The following is a 14,737-nucleotide window of genomic DNA, read 5'->3' as shown; positions in this document are numbered from 1 at the left end:
TACACTCTAGGATTCTTCAGGCTTATGCGCATAAGCGTGAAGAATCCTAGAGTGGATGAAACGCAGAATGTTCAGTGTAGCTTAATCGCCATATACATTTTATAACTTACTATATATATATATATATATATATATATATATATATATATATATATATATATATATATATATGTATGTATGAATGTATATATATATGTATGTATATATATATATATATATATATATATATTTGTGTAGAAATATATTCAATACCAATCCTTTTTTTTTGCACAGTGGTAACCACTTATAAAGGCCCGGAAGCCACTCAAGGATAAGGGTTATTGCAAGTACATTACGTTAGTGTGGAGATTTGATGAAGTCTTTAGTTAAGGGGGCGGTTCATTAAGAATTTGTTTACGTTGGACTTGAACACATCCAAGTGGTAGTCAGGTGGAAGCAGGCAGACGGAACAGAGTTCCACAGACGTGCAGTTCTAAGAAAGAAGCTTTGGTCATGGAATCCACGTTTTGATTTAGGCACCAATAAAGATTGGGGGAAATTTTTCACAGTGGATTCAGCTAGACGGGTGTTTTTCGTGAAAGATTAACGAGGGGGGACCAGTGATTGGAGTGCAGACGAGCACCTGCCATGGAAATAAAGATAAAACTAAGACAGGCTCGCGACGTCTCTTCTGTGGGAGAGAGGTTGCAGGGTAGAGTAAAGGGCATCCCCCACTAAGCCACGAAGTCTATTTTGTACTCTGTCAAGCAGGATAGGCTGTTTTTAGTAGCTCCTGCCCAGATATGGCAACAGTATTCTATCCTTGGACGTACTTGGCTTTTATATAGATAGAGAATTGCATCAGTAGTGAGATATCTTCTGCAGCGGTAGAAGGATCCCACCATCTTTCCAGCGTCCTTGGCAACAGACTTGATGTACGTGTTCCATTTCAGATTAGGAGTAAAGGTCAAACCCAGAAGCTTCTCAAAACACGGGGCCTCTCCCAGACGAGAACCATCCATCACAATTGATGCCAGATGGGGATCAGAGCGTTGGTGGTGTATAGATAGGAGTTTGGTTTTAGATGCATTAAAGGTAAATACCACATCTTCCCCCACTGAGCCACGCGCTCGAGATCAGAGGAGAGAGAATCAGAGAGAACTTTGTCATTTACAGCCTTTGATGTGTTGCCGTAGATGGTCGTGTCATCAGCATAGATGTCAACGAATGATTTAAGTATGTGGTTTGGGAGGTCATTGATGTAGATCAGGAAGAGAGTTGGGTCCAGGATTGAGCCCTGAGCCACTCCAGCATTAATACTGCAGGCCTCCGATTTTTGTCCATCGACCACTACTCTTATGAGCCTATCGGAGAGAAATGATTTAATGATTGAGAAAACATTTCCAGTTATACTGTAGCTGGAAATCTTGTGAAGTAGACCCTTATGCCATACCTTGTCGAATGCCTTTGATATCTCAAGATCAATTGCCCTAGAAAGGAAGCCTTTGTCAAGAGATTCACTAATCCTGTGGGATATAACCGTCAGCACATCTGCGGTAGATCTTTCAGAGCGGAAACCATATTGTGTGTCACTAAGAAGGTTCTTTCTGCTGAGGTGGTTGACTATTTCTCTATTTAATATGGATTCCAGCAACTTACTCCTTATTTAACTGCTTGGTATAATACTTAAGTAATTGATTTTGTGCTACGAAACAGATACTGTCAAGAATTGTAAAAGTCAACTGAATTAAAGGGATAAATTATTAGATTGTCAACATCATGAATTTTGGAATATATATGAGAGAGAAAAATTAATGGAAATAAAGGGATGTAGTGTTTTCCTGATATACGCAATTGTAAACTTCAAACTAATATAAATAACAATATACATGTAGAAAATTTAATCCCAATCGAATTAAAATTATTACATTTTCCCTCTCTCTATGTTATCTATATAAGTTTTAAGCTTACCATTGCGTATATCAGGTAAACGCTACATAATTTTGTTTTCATTAATATATATATATATATATATATCTTTATATATATATATATGTATATACATATGCATATATATAACTACTTCTTTTAATCACATAAATTAATATACGAAAGTATAGATTTATGCGTAAACTTTAAGTATTTCCTTCAACAGTGCTCAATACGTAGTTAGGTAGAAAGTTATGAAATATATATGGCGATTAAGCTACAAAGAATATTCCGCGTTTCATCCACGCTAGGATTTATCAGGTTTATGCGATAATGTTGTGGTTGTCTCACGTTTTTATATACGCACCTTCTATTGAGTTTTTCGTTAGCCAATCAGCTTACTAGTTTTCATCGCACCCTTCCTAATCGGCCAATGAGAAGGCACTTACAGAACAAAAACCTAGTTGACCTCCGGTTGACCCGTTCCTTTGTGTGTGCTACTTTGTCCTGATCTATTTTAAATCTAGGGTGATGTTTTCTTTTGTTTTTCATGCTATATATATATATATATATATATATATATATATATATATATATATATATATATATATGTGTGTGTGTGTATATACATGTATATATATGTGTGATAGTTTATGTATATGTATGTTTATTTATTTATTGTTTTATTTGTTTATTTTCTATTGTTATTGTTAGTTTTAAACTTAGTTTGTATCTCTATCCTAGAGTAATTTTTATCCTGTGAACACAGTTGTTCGCTATTTCTCTCCTACAGTTTCATAGATGTTGAGGTTCTTTAAAGCATGGGATAGCAAATTTTTCATGAAGGCATAATCTACATGGATCGTCTAGATCTCTACATGTGTTTGCTTGTCTTACTATTTTCCATTCGACTACCGACGAATGTCTGCTTTCCCAGTATTTGTTTGCTAGAGTTGTTTTCCTTCGGTATTTTTTTATTATTGAATGTACTTTTGTGTTAAAATATCGAGTTTTGTCATATAAGGAATCATACCTACGTAATATTTCTTGTTATTCGGGTTTTCCTACGCAAATATTGTGGCCTGATAAACTATTACATAAAATATTACGTAATGTCCATTTCTTGGCCCCACTATGGACCTAGTTTAATACCCGTTCTGATACCCCCATCATCAACTACATCGCGATCATCTGTTCACCTACGACTTTAAGAAAGAAGAGAACGGAGCCCCGTGATTAAATAATCACCCTAAACATTCAGTTTTGAAGTTATTGCTTTTAAGGAGCACAGGGTCACAATGGTGACTGAATAGAAGACAGAGGACAACTATTTAAATCGCATCCATTGGTTAACCTGTTTTCTTTAGATGAGGATTAACATACCAGTGGATTCTGAATGGCGTAACATCTGCTTGACCACCGCTAGCATCCTCATCTTTCCATGATGATTATCATGGTGCGATTTATCACTGGTTCAGCACCTTTGCCACTTGATCTCCCCTGACACGTGACCCACCTACTCCCCCACCACCCACTCCTTTTCCTGATCATTTCGTTATCCAAGGTGTAATCCTATTGTCGAATGTTTAGAGAGACTAAAAATATTCGCTTACTCAATTGTAATCTCTTTGCCCTAATTATCGGCCTGACCTTTCCTTTCGAGTACACAAGTCAATTGCAGACGCCATCTTGGTTTACGTTGTTTTCTTGTCTCGATTTTGCATTTATTATGCGTTCCCTTATGTTTCTTTCTTCCGTACTATATCGCTTTTTCTGTTGTGTTTGCTTTTTTTTCGTTTTACAAGTGGATCACATTTTATCAAGGCCCTGAGGCCACTCGAGGACAAGTGTTAATGAGTGTACAGCAGTCAATGAGAAAATATCATAGTAATTATTAGTAGTAGAAAATTTGGAAAATTGGATTACTGAAAGGGATTTCTCGTCAAGAATTTGTTCACGTGGGACTTGAAGATGACCATAGTGTAGTCAGTTGGAAAGTAGGAGAATGGAACAGAGTTCCACCGGCGTGCAGTTCTAAGAAAGAAGCTTTGTTCATGGAATCTACGTTTAAGTTTAAGCACAGATAAAGAGTGAGGGGAAATTATTGATAGTTGTTTCAGATTGACGAGTGTTTTTCATTAAAGTTAGGCCAGATGGACCCATGGATTAGAGCTCAGACGAGCACTTGTTATAAAAATAACTATAACGGTTTCCTTTTTCTGATATATTGCTTTCTTTCCTATCCCCCTTTGCTTTTATGTTATGCTTATACTTTCTTTAATTAAAGTTGTGTGTTTCTTTCTTTCCTTCTTTCTTTCTGTATCTCTACTTGTTCTATTCCCATTCTCTTTACTCTTTCCATCTTCCCTTTATTTGATATTTCTCTTTATTTTTTGTTTCTCTCTCTTTTCATCTATTTACTCTTTCCCTCTTCTTGTAGTTTACATTTTCTCTAGAGATTGTCCTACTTTTTTCTTTTTATTTCTTTTTATTTCTCCACAAATAATTTCGCCTCGTTCCCACAAAACCGAACATTGTCAGCAAATATAGTGTCAAACTTTTAAGTTATGAATGGAAATAAAATTCTGTAAGAATATGCTTCTATTCATAATTTAACCTTCTAAGGACTTTTGGATTCTGATTAGAGTGGATTTATTCATGTCAGAATTATCGATCTTTGAATTGTAAATTATTTTAGACTAAATCATTATTAGGACTTTATTTATCGGCCATATTTAGATTCTTGAATTTTATGTTTACTTATTTTTTTTAAAATTGAATAATTTTCTTCGAGCATAGTATATATTGGTAATTTTACGTTTACAAGCAATTCTATATTAATTATACGTATTTATTTTGATAGCTATTTCCCCTGAAGACGAAAGGGTAAGTTTAGAAACTCCATGTACTAAGGATATTTTAAGTGATATTTATTGACTTGGAAGTTTTTATGAATTAATAAATAATGTCTTATTTTATATTTCATTATTTTTTCTCCACTTTTCAAGTTTTTAGATGTCAGAAAATATCGTACAGCTAGTGTTGAGAATACTGATCCAAGTGTCAATATACACTTTTTTTTTGGGGGGGGGGAAAGAATTTCGACAAAGTGCTCGATTACGAAGAAAAATAAATAAATAAATAAATACATTTATATATATATATGAATAAATTCAGGTTTAAATACATTTCTATATAGAAATGGAATCGAATGGTTCGGGGTCGCCTGACGAAGTCTCATTGACTGAAACTAATGGCTGTTTGTAACGACCAAATGTAACTGTTTACGCTGGAATAAATTATATATATATATATATATATATATATATATATATATATAGATAGATAGATAGATAGATAGTTAGTTATAAAAATATATATGGCATAACTTACTATATAGCTCTACCTATGTATTAAGCAGTGTTGAAGTAAATACTGATAATTTACGCATAAAATTATATCTCCGTATATTAATTTGTGTAATTAAATGAAGTAATCATGTATATATATATATATATATATATATATATATATATATGTGTGTGTGTGTGTGTGTGTGTGTGTGTATAATATTTATATATATAAATATAAATATATATCTAAATATACATATATATATATATACATATATATATATATATACATATATATATATATATATATATACTGTTGGGATTTTTAGTAAAAAGTTTCAATTAAAAAAAATGATTATCAGCATATTATTTATATTTCATTTCACGATATAAAACGAGTCTAAAGAGAATTTGAAAGATTTCGATCAACATTACGTGATTATATTGAATGTGAAAAATCTGGTGAGGTGGGCGGCTAGTTTCCCTGAAGGATTAAGAACACGACCTCCCAAAGGGCGAATGAACTCTTTTTCTTGGTCAACGGCCAACTAGCACCGGGTATATTTGTGTTTGTGTAAAAGTGTATTGGGGTGGAGAGGGCTCACGTAAGCCGTGGTTAAGGCAACCTTTCTAGGAGAAGCAAATCTCTGATTTAAAAAAACATAAAGCGGAAGACCATTACTCGCATTAAGCTGGTCTGCAGTTTAATTTGTTGCTTACTATCTTGCTCTTGCTTGTTGCTGGATCTCAACATCATTTTGAACCGAGAGAGAGAGACTTAGCTGTCGTACAAAGCTAAGACTCTGTAACATCATATTTGTATAGATACTCCCTCAGGCATTTGGGCTCATGGATTTTAAATGTCTGAGGGAGTGGCACTCGTCTGATAAGACGTTGCAATCATCATATATATATAATGTATGTACAGCTATACATATGTATATATATACATATGTACATATACATATATACACATATATTATTATTATTATTATTATTTTTATTATTTTATTATTTTATTATTATTATTGATAAAGAAAGAACAAATCATGGCTTCCGTCATTCTTCAACACATATAGATCTTTCTATCAATTTTACAGTATAATAGCCTACAGCCACAATGTTTCGCTGTAGTAATCACGTGTCTAAAGAAATCTGACCTCAAACGGTACTGCAAGCATTCAGCAGCTGCTGAGAATAAGGGTAATCATAATGTAGACCTCATCACTAACCTGAAAGCTGAATTTGTTTACTCAAAATCAATGCATCACATAATTTTATGGCCTATTAATAGAACATGTCTATGACTGCACCTTGCCATAACACTATTTTTATGCACGTCGTTGTGTAAATAGATGTTGATTTTATTGCAAATAAATAACTCTTGCTCTAATTCGAAAGTTTTGCTGATTTTGTCAATGTTTCATTGATCTAATCGAGTTAGGTAATATTTTTCTCCGTCAATTTTTATCCATTTATTAATAAAATACGCCTGTGGTATAAAATGAATATTCCCCCGCAATGCATCCCTCTCTCCCACTGAAAGCACATCCTATGCCACCTTTAAGCATAATCAATATCGAGTCAGCTGATCCTGGGAGGTGGGGAGGCTAAATCCGATTAGAGAACACACCCACTCTTAATCCGAAATATGGCTACTTATCCGCATTGATTGGCTTTTTTTCTTGCATAATATCGATACAGGGACGCATGCATAACATTAGCTATTTTACATGTATGTCTGTCGACTGGTATACCTATAAGTGTGTATAGTTGTGACACATATATTATAGTTATATATAATCATATGTGTATGCATAAATGCACAAACGTACGCATGTGTATATATATATATATATATATATATATATATATATATATATATAGAGAGAGAGAGAGAGAGAGAGAGATACACACACACCTTGCATAAATATATATGCCTGTATATATATATATATATATATATGCATATATGTATATATATATAGATAGATGGATAGATAGATATGTGTATAAAAATACATTACAAAGAATATCCTCGTTAAATTAGAACTTAACAAGATAAAAGAAAACCCAATATATAAGTAACATCAATTAAAATATATTGATGATAAACACAATGATTAATATCTTACAATATTTATTAATCCACACACACACGCGCGTGCACACACACACACACACATACATACACACATATATATATATATATATATATATATATATATATATATATATATATATATACACACACAGTTGGACCAGGGAATACGGTGGCTCTGGGATACGGTTTTTTTTCAGATTACGATTTGAAATACGATGTTTTTCCGACCTCAATAACGGTATTTGACTCGCGTTCTGGTGTTAATTATAATGTTATTCAATTATATACATGTATATTATATACTGCACTGTATTTTGTTACTAATTTTTCATAGTGTCTCCCGGGGTAATACTATATATATATATATATATATATATATATATATATATATATATATATATATTAGATTCATACATATATGGGGTTCGTACACCATTGAATTAAACACGTGAAAGACCAAATAAAATACTATGTGAAAAAATGAATACATATATATTTTTTTGTTGTGGAGTATGAACTACCCATACATATATATATATATATATATATATATATATATATAAATATATATTTATATACATATATATATATATATATATATATATATATATATATATAGTAAACGACAGTCAGTCGGAAGAAAAAAGAAGTAAGCGTGAAACACAAAGTACCACACTCGTTATCATATTAATGTATAGATAATACTCATACCCTGGGTGTATATAGAGATCGATGAATAGATAGACAGATAGATAGATTGATTAAATGAGAGAAAATATCCGACGTCATACTTGTTTCTACTAGTTTTATAAAAATATAACCGTGTTATATTAATTAATATGTATATATATATATATATATATATATATATATATATATATATAGAGAGAGAGAGAGAGAGAGAGAGAGAGAGAGAGAGATCTATATATATATATATATATATATTATTGGAATTCTTTTAGATTAGTATTTTTTATATTCATCTATTTATTTATTTATATTTCGTTATTTTCTGGCTGTCATCCTCATTGTTATGATCGGTATTGTTTCACCACGTTTCGGCCAACTATTCTACTGGCCTACTTCAGATGATTAACCACGTCGGGATATGAATGCTTAGTCTCGTAACGGTATCCTTAATAAATACTGCCTTCCATAGTTGCTGTTCTCACACCATATCTTGACCAATTAATTCTCTAGACTTCTTTGAATAGAATTGAAACCGCTATTTTCAGACAATGCACACCTGTAACTGTAGATATTCAACGCCTCCACCCACTACGCCACGGGCCCTGAAAAAGGCCAGACGAATAGTTGACTGAAACGCGGTAAAAACAACTATGAAGATGAGGATAGCAGTCGTTTAATTAATAAATAGTTAAATATTCATTTAATTAAAATAAATATTCATTCATTGTGATGAAATATATAAGCTTGGAATATAGATACCCATGGTTGGCCCAGTAAATATGATTGTTTGTCAAGAAAGATCAAATATGTGTTGGGTAAGGGGAATAACGATCCGTTGTAATCGAATTAATATAATCAGGTTTTAACCATGACGAATTGATTAACGACGCCAACAATGACGCGATATATTGATGGAATGCGAGCATCGATGCGGTGTTCCAACGGGTCACATGTAATTATAGATTAATTAAGCATGTGCGCAAAATATGTATTTTAGTCGACTCGTCGTGTAAAGTCCGATTAGCATGGGGATAAAGAGTAAACAAAAACAAACCCGATTTAAACAGATTATCCTTACACGACAAAATTTTGATGTTGCATAATTAATGGCCCTTGAGGTATTCGCAGTGTTGATTTTTGAATGATTGCGTAAATCTTACAAATACATAATTATTGTATAGATACACCGGCTTACTATCTATCTATCTATCTATCTATCTATCTATCTATCTATCTATCCATACATCTGTCTGTCTATCTATCCATCTATCTATCTATCTATCTGCCTGTCTGTCTGTCTGTCTGTCTATCTATTTATTTATCTATCTATCTCTGACTCTCTGTCTGTCTGTCTCTCTATATATATATTTATCTATCTGTCTATCTGTCTATCTATCTATCTATCTATCCATACATCTGTCTGTCTATCTATCTATCTATCTATCTATCTATCTGTCTGTCTGTCTGTCTGTCTGTCTATTTATTTATCTGTCTATCTCTGACTCTCTGTCTGTCTGTCTCTCTCTATATATATTTATCTAGCTGTCTATCTGTCTGTCTATCCATCTATCTATATCTATATCTATATATCTATCTATCTAGCCATCAACTCTATCTAAACTGCATTTCTAAAAATATGTAAAGCATTTTATATTAGTTGCTTTTTGTAAATTACTCAAAGCGTTTCTAAACATATATATGTATATATATACATTTATATAAACACACACATATATATATATATATATACCAATAACTATATATATATATATATATATATATATATATATCAATATTTATATATTTATATATATTTATAAATATATATATATATATATATAGAGAAATATATATATATATATAGAGAGAGAGAGATAGATAGATAGATAGATAGATATAGATACACATATAGATATAAATATATTATATTTTAAAAAATAATTTATGTATATATACCATGTGGGGGTACCAAATTGGTTAAATCGAAAATTATTCCCAACTCTCATTTAGGTAAAAATGCGCTTTCGTAAATAATTGAATTCATTCAAAACAAATCGCTAAAACAAAAACAAATAGCCTCTATAGATATATATGTAACTTAAGTATTTATAGTTAAATCTTGTGATATAAAAACATATAATTTTTAGATAAAGAATTATTGTTTAAAACAAGGTATACAAAAAATTAAAATTCTTTCCTTAATCCATAGATTTTCAATGAGTGGCTCATATTTTCAGAGGGAATGTCTTTAGAAAAATATGATTAATCACGAATCTTGTTATTTAACACATATATTGAAAATTAGTTCTAAAATATTTTCAAAGAAACATAGATAGGGACAACAATTTAAGGTGATTCAACGAGAGATTTTGATAAATCAAGAAAAATGTATTATGACATTCACGATTCGAATGGTGTCCCGGGGAATTGAGGTCAATATTAGTTTTATATCTAAGATTAGTTTATATATATATATATATATATATATATATATATATATATAAATATATATATATATATATATATATATATATATATATATATATATGATTATAACAAATTAATAAAATCCGACGATATAGTATAAAAAAATAGAGGTGGAAAAACCTAGAAGTTCGACGTTTCGCCCGTCTCATCCGATTATTGAATATCCGTCTTGTGAAACTGTTACGGGATCCAAATATGTATATGTTACATATAGGGGTTTCATTGAGAGAGAGTCTTATTATATAGCATGTTGTATCTTAGAGAGAGTGTTTATGAGGAATGTTGAAGGACTCAGAGAGAGAGAGAGAGAGATGTTGTTTGTTGTAAGAGACTTAGAGAGGTTGTTGGTTTATAACGATTCCTATATATTAAATGTTCATTCTTTAAATGTGTAGATTGGAAGAAGAAAGGGGAGCTCTTTGAGTGAGGACATCGTGTTCAGACAGTTCGGACATTGTGTAGACATGGTGATGTTGAGACGTGTATGTAACGACATTTTATAACACAAATATATAATACAATTTCACTTTACTTTTTTTTAAGAATCATAAGACAAGACGAGCTTTACAAAACACATGATGGTTTATTTCGTCACGACCGGCCGTTTCCATCACCAAGAATTCAAAGTCTCACATTTTTCCTTGAAGTGACGTCTCGCTCCCTAGACGCCTGACTGTCTCCCTCCGAGTTTCTTCACTGACTGACTAACTCTAAAGTTTTTTCTCTATTCCTAGAACTTTCTATGTTCCGTGACGCCATACACATGTTAAAACATGTGCCTTCTTTCACGTGTTCTGGACATACGTGTCCAAAACTTTTCCTATACTCGGTAAACTATTTTTCCAATATGTTAAAAACATTACCTCATAAGCTGCATTCTTTCAATTAAAAATTTCATAACAAACTTGACAGCTCACATTCTTTCCTTGAAATATTTTATCCATATTCTAAACAAGTTTGTTTTACATTTTTAAATTCTCACACGTAATCTATTTCTAAACTAAATTACTAGGTTCGAATTCCGTCTGTTGCTATTTCATTTTAACTAAATTCTCTATTTTTATACTTACATGAAAAGGGGACAGCCCTTATCATGTAACAAAACCCGCATAAGACAGGCGATACTTCTTTTCACCTCCATTACCCTTCTCTTTGATCGTTTTTTTTTTTTTAATAACGGCTTTAATATTTATTTACTACTCTAGAAATTGCTGACTTTTCTTGAAACTTTAAATTTAACCCTGACATGTATATCTATATTCATATTTCTATTTTCCCATCGATTTCATTTTCAACAAATACACTTCGGATTTTTTCTGTTTTGGATTTTACCATCTTTACAATTTGACTTTTTATCATATCCTTTTTCTCCCTATTTCCTGTTTTTTTTTTTTACTGTACCATACAAATTGAATTTTTTTAATGTAAATATGATATACTTCATATTATTTGTTTCTTCCGATGCATTAAACTGCAAAAATTCTTGCATATTTTGCAAACGCTGATGAGAAGAAGTACAATCTTCGAAACTCCATGGAATAAAATTGTTCTTGTTTTATTTGTACTCCTTGTTGAATAATTCAAAATGTGTATACCTTTCTTGCAAGTTTAATAGTTTAAAATATTTTTTCAACTCTAAGATTTGATTGTATATATATATATATATATATATATATATATATATATATATATGTATATATATATATATATATATATATATATATATATATATATAAAAACTGTCGTACAGGCGGTCGGGTTTCAACCGTGGTTTGAGGTAGTTGCTCGTCGAGCCGCATTGGTGAGCTGTGAAACAGCGAAACAGTACTGTACATGGATGACTATATATATATATATATATATATATATATATAAATATATATATATTCATGTATATATATAGATAGATAGATGTATAATTTATTTTATTTAATATTACATTTATTTTTTATTTATTTTACTTAATCATTCAAACACAGCACTGTTTGAATATATAGTAAAGTAGCAGTTTTATTCATTAGGAACTATTTTAAAGCCTCACCGCTCACTTATTTATTTGACCAAATTTCAACCAATTATTACAGTTTAGAGATAACCTGCTAGCTATATTCTGCAAAAAAAAGAAATATTCTGTAAAACAAAATTATTTTCTGGTGTTTGAATTCGTAAAAATATGTAAGGAAATGAGCGAGGGAAAATATATATAAGGAAATAAGCGACTGGTTTCCATGGCAACCACGTCGCTTCAGCGATTACGGTTGCTACAAATTCACGGGGAATTTCATTGAAAGCAGACGAGCTCCGTACATTTTTATTATATATGTGTTTTATGGGGCAAAAAAAAAAAAAAAAGACTGAAATTATGCAAAGAACAAATCAATTTATTGGAAGCCTGTAAAAATCATGGATTACAATAGAAAAATGAGAGCATGACAAGGTACATAATAAAGCTTAAACATGACAAAGTAAAGGACTAGTTGTTAAAAATGAAAAAAAATGGACAAGGTAATCTACTAAAAGTATAAGAAATTTATAACTTAAAATATTGCAGCGTTAAGATTTTTTAAATTCAATTCATAACCTTATATAATCAATTCTTAATGCTGTAATATTTTAAGTAATAAATTTATTATATTTTTACTAGAATATCTCGTCTTTTTCTTTTCCAGTTTTAACAACTACTTCTTTACTTTTCCATGTTTAAGCTTAAGCATATTACTTGTCATTTTCTATTGTAATATTAAACATTAATGTTTATATATTATTTATTTATTTTAAATAATAAAAAAACAGCCATCTATGGACATGTTTCGAGGTTATTCTCGTCAATGTAGCTTGAATGTTTCTAGAACCCGAACCATTAGACCATATTATTATTGTCTGGTGCGTTAACCTTTACGTAACGAAGTCCTAAATCTTTTACTTGTTATTGTTTTCGCTTTTAAATTATATATATATATATATATATATATATATATATATATATATATATATATATATATATATATATATATTCCGCTTCCCGTTTTGGGTTGTATTAAATTAGTAAAAGGAAAAATTATTTCAAACTCACATGTAGGTAAAAATGCACTTTCGCATAAACGATTTATTAGGTTGGTGCAAAAATAATGTCGTTTTTGACGTACAATTTCATGTAAAAAAGCAACATTATTAACCCTAACCCTAACCCTAACCCGAAGCATTAGACTATATTATTATTGTCTGGTGCGTTAACCTTTACGCTACGAAGTCCTAAATCTTTTACTTGTTATTGTTTTCGCTTTTTAATTATATATATATATATATATATATACATATATATATATATATGTATATATATATACATACATACATATATATGTGTGTGTGTATATATATATATTTATATATATATATATATATATATATATTCGTTCATTACACCAGTTGTATGCTTATTTTCACTTGAACAACATTTTGCTTTACTTTTTCAGGTAAGTTTTCCTGTTTCTTGACGCTTGAACTTATTGAAACCACGGATTGTAAGTATGAAATATTTTTCTTATAATACGATATAATAATGTTGACACCCCGATTATCATCAGATAATCGAAGTAAAGCAACATTGAGCCTGGTCACTACCACATTGATTACCATTTGGGGATACTAGGCGCTGTATATAGGAGGACGTCGACACATCCTTGCAATAGCTGCACCCCCCCAAATAAACAAACAATCAAAAAAACTAATGACATAATCTAACCTTACAAGGGTATGCATGCGATAGAGGATCGTTTTATAATTTCATATTTAAATTAAACTTTTCCTTCGGAGGAAGCTTGTTCAATCCGCCTAGGATAAATGCCGCTTTGATTCGGTATGGCAATGTTAAACTTAAATTAAATTAACTATGCGAAATAACATGCCATAATTGTGTTTATTTCAATGCCTCAACAGAGCTAAATAAATTAATTTTTAAATAAATTTATGTGTATACATTATTAAGAAGCGTTATGTAATATATACACAATGGTGTTCTCTAGAGACTACTTAAATCAAATTCTTATTATACTGTCTCTGTTTCAGAATAAACATATCGTCTCTAAGACTTTCAGGTGAAATAGCGAATGATTACACTCCAAGAGGTTAAATAAATTTAAGCTAAAACCCATTATGAACGATGGACTGTTAATTTTTTTGTGATTAATGACACTCA

At 30.8% G+C, this 14,737-nt stretch overlaps 1 protein-coding gene and 1 long non-coding RNA gene across 7 annotated transcripts in view; both read left to right on the top strand.

Moving 5' to 3' along the window:
* Positions 1-14,737, top strand: part of LOC145252815 (neuronal acetylcholine receptor subunit alpha-10-like) — a 979,766-nt gene that overhangs the window by 183,714 nt on the left and 781,315 nt on the right. The window lies entirely within an intron of this gene.
* The window catches only part of LOC145252816 (uncharacterized), a 237,843-nt gene that overhangs the window by 140,902 nt on the left and 82,204 nt on the right, over positions 1-14,737 (top strand). For all 3 annotated transcript variants that reach the window (XR_013863679.1, XR_013863681.1, XR_013863680.1), the window contains one exon: positions 14,016-14,063. This is a non-coding gene — a long non-coding RNA (uncharacterized LOC145252816). The remainder of the gene's footprint in view (positions 1-14,015; positions 14,064-14,737) is intronic.

This window comes from Euprymna scolopes, chromosome 29 (assembly GCF_053919585.1).
Source record: "Euprymna scolopes isolate OS-2025 chromosome 29, ASM5391958v1, whole genome shotgun sequence".
NCBI classification, from domain to species: Eukaryota; Metazoa; Mollusca; class Cephalopoda; order Sepiida; family Sepiolidae; genus Euprymna; species Euprymna scolopes.
Note: the sequence above shows the minus strand (reverse complement) of the source record. Positions and strands in the feature narration are given on the sequence as shown.